The following is a 3135-nucleotide window of genomic DNA, read 5'->3' as shown; positions in this document are numbered from 1 at the left end:
TGCTATGCTTTTTTTCTTCTGGCCACAAAACCTCTGGTGTGTTGGGCTGTAATTTTCTCTGCTCTGATTTCTCCATCAAACCAATACCAGCTGAAAAGTGCCAAAAATGTCTAGCCCATTGATGGCACATTTTCTAAAAGTTTTAGAGTGTTATTGTAGATTTTTTTTTTTAGAAATATATCCTCTTGTCATTTCATTGGAATTTTAAAGGAGGGGATGGAAGGTGAGAGAGGAAGACGGATTCCTGTGCTCAACTTGATATTTTGAACAGGACATCTGGAGTTCAGATAGAAGTGCCTACCATTTTGTGTTAAAGTAAATGGATTAAGTTTAAAATGTATGTTTCAGTCTCACTCAGCTGTGGATTTTTCCAAAGTCCCACTTTCCCTCCAAAGTGCCTGCTAAAGAAAAATAGTTTTCACGAATATAATAAATAAGTTAAGCATTTCCAACAACTATTTTATAAACTAATATTTGAATACTGGAAGGCAAATTAAAAACAATAAATATTTTCCCAGTGAAGAAACACTCAGACATCTTACCTCCTGTCCTAGTCCCAGAGCCTGTAAAGGCAAACCCACTGGGGCTGGCTGGGGGCGAAGAGGAAAGCTTGCTCCAGAAGGAACTGTCTGAGGGATCATAAGAATTTCTACACCTGGGAAAGGGGGAAATAAACTACTGTTGAAAAAAATTTTTTATTTAAAAAATAAAAACAATAAATACAATTCAAAATTTTCATGACAATTCATTCCTATTCTTCCTCTAATGAGCTATATTTGACACCTCTAAGCTTAGATTACAGTGGTACTTTCCAAAGAAAAGACCTATTTTCTACACAAACTAAAATACAAACACAAACTAACTCCCTAAGTGACAGTATGATCAGTGCTGTTTATTAGGATCTTAATAATTTCCTTAATTAAGTCACTACACCTGAAATTTCCTGTGTCTTATTTCCCTCTACAAGAGGGAATATTCCCTCTTGTAAAGCTTCTGCTCCTGCAGTAAGTCCAATAATTAGCTTTATGTATCATTTCTACATTGAGAAAATGAATTAACCTTAGTCCTGTGTTGAAGGACCCAATCTCCCTCACAGATTTGCATTTGTATGTGCGTGTGATACTTTATTTCCTTTCCAAAGTATTAAACACAGAATACCCCGAAAGGCACAGCTTCAGTAAAACTGTGAAACCATGAAAACAATATAATAAATGCAAAAAAACAGGCTCTGAGAGAAAGGAGAGGTTTGGGAGAGATGGGAATGAGAATTACACAGGAGACTGCACCTACCAAGGGAAGCTTCTACAGCTGATCACACACAGTAAAGCACCAGTTATTTCCCAGCATTGATGAAAGATCTTTGCATAAGAGGATAGCAGCCAGTAAAGGAGGAAAGAGCTGCTCATTCCCTGTCCATACAGAGCGTCACCCTGAGCTCAGCAGTGTGTGTGAGCCTGCGCACATACATACACGTGTGTGCACATGCAGAATGCATGTAGAGAATATGCTCTCTATCAAGAGATTCTAACAGGTTTTATTGAAGACCCTTCTCAACAGTTCAGAGGTCTCCCCTTCCTCTGAGAATCCCCAAGGAAACTGTCAGAGGAAAGCCCATTAGTGGCCTCAGTCAATGACCAGGAAGGAGCAAGTAAGCCAGACTTCCAGTGAGCCAGGCTGTAAATCAGAATGGACCCCAAATTCTGCCTGTCTTATGAATCACTCTTATCCAAGGAATATGCCTTGTAGATGAGAACAATCTAGAGTTAGCAATGGCTCTCTTACTCTTTTCCCCAGATTACCAATGAAAGAAATGAAAAAGTCTTATATACAGAGTTGTTAAGGTAGAAGGGATGAATTCAAGTGAGCTAACAAAACCTCTCTCCTTTTCTTCAGTGTTTAGCCCAGTGTACTGGGGTTTCAGAGTTAAGCCTTCAAATCCAAAGAGAAGAAAAGAGGATTTCTACAAAGCCCAACACAAAGAGCCCCACCGTTCGGGGTGCTTTAACACTTACAGATTACTCAGGAATCGTTGGGTGATGGCTTTCAACTTTGGAAACTTAACCTGGTAAATCCTCCTTCTTCCTTCTTTTTTGGACATGCCACCATTTTCATCACCACGTATGAAATAACAATAATGACAAAAACAACTTCTATTTATAAAGGTTAAATATTTGTTAAGAACTGTGCTAGGTTTGCAAACATTACATCATTTAACCTTTATTAACGACGCTACGAAAAGCATTGTGTCTACTTTTGAAAGGAAGTCACTGAAGGTGAAGGAGATTAAACAACTTGTCCAAGCTCACCAGCTGGTACATGGCAGAGCCAGGATTTTGGTCTCCTGACTCCAGATGCATGCATACCTGTCATCCTTTCATGACTGAGCCCCACACAGAAAGGTCATTTACTCAAATACACTCTAGCTTCAGAATTTCAGAGCTTGAGGAGAACTTAGAGACAGCCAAGCTCTTCATTTTGTAGACAAGGAAATGGGAGGCCAGGTAGGTGAGTGACTGGTCAAGATGATGGCATTTGCCGAAGGGCTCAGGGCTCCTGACTCCTGGGAGAGAGGCTTTTCCGAGATACCATCTTGCTAAATGGGAAAATACTTAACTAAGTGAGATGACCCTATATAAGTTTGCCAGGAACTTTTAAGACTTTTTTTTTTTAACTTTTATGTTTGGATATGCTCAGTCCTCAACATGGAAAAGTGAGTGTTTTTCCTTTCTTTCAGAAGAGAACATTTTAAATACTTTGACTAGAATTAATCAACGCCTGGCAGGGTTCCAAATTCAATTATGTTCACATACTAAATATAGTTCAATTTAAAATACCATGATTCAGTCTAATGAATGGTTTCTATCCAGATTATTCTAGTGCTTCTATCTGTGGCTTGCTTCAATAATCATCTTATTCATCTCCCTGAAAGTGCTAACTGAAATGTCTCCCTTGAGATTCTTCATCTTCTATTCTTCTCAGGAAGATGAATTAGAAAACAATCCTGGAAACCTGAATCAATCAATATTTTCACCATGATTTCCTTCAGGTGTTTTCCTCTCATTTTTGTATCAACACATTCAAAATTTATTTAATGTCTCTTTTTCCCAGAGTGTTCATGGGTTCTGATATGGCAAT

The 3135-nt window shown here is 38.5% G+C and overlaps 1 non-coding gene across 1 annotated transcript; it reads left to right on the top strand.

The window, feature by feature from the left end:
* The first annotated feature begins 512 nt into the window (after window positions 1–512).
* Window positions 513–638, top strand: LOC133102720 (small nucleolar RNA SNORD22). Its single transcript, XR_009703067.1, has one exon. It is a non-coding gene; the product is annotated as a small nucleolar RNA SNORD22 (small nucleolar RNA).
* Window positions 639–3135: the final 2497 nt, after the last annotated feature.

Source organism: Eubalaena glacialis, chromosome 12, assembly GCF_028564815.1.
Source record: "Eubalaena glacialis isolate mEubGla1 chromosome 12, mEubGla1.1.hap2.+ XY, whole genome shotgun sequence".
Lineage (NCBI taxonomy): Eukaryota > Metazoa > Chordata > Mammalia > Artiodactyla > Balaenidae > Eubalaena > Eubalaena glacialis.
The sequence above is the reverse complement of the archived record's forward strand: the minus strand, read 5'-3'. Positions and strand labels throughout refer to the sequence as shown.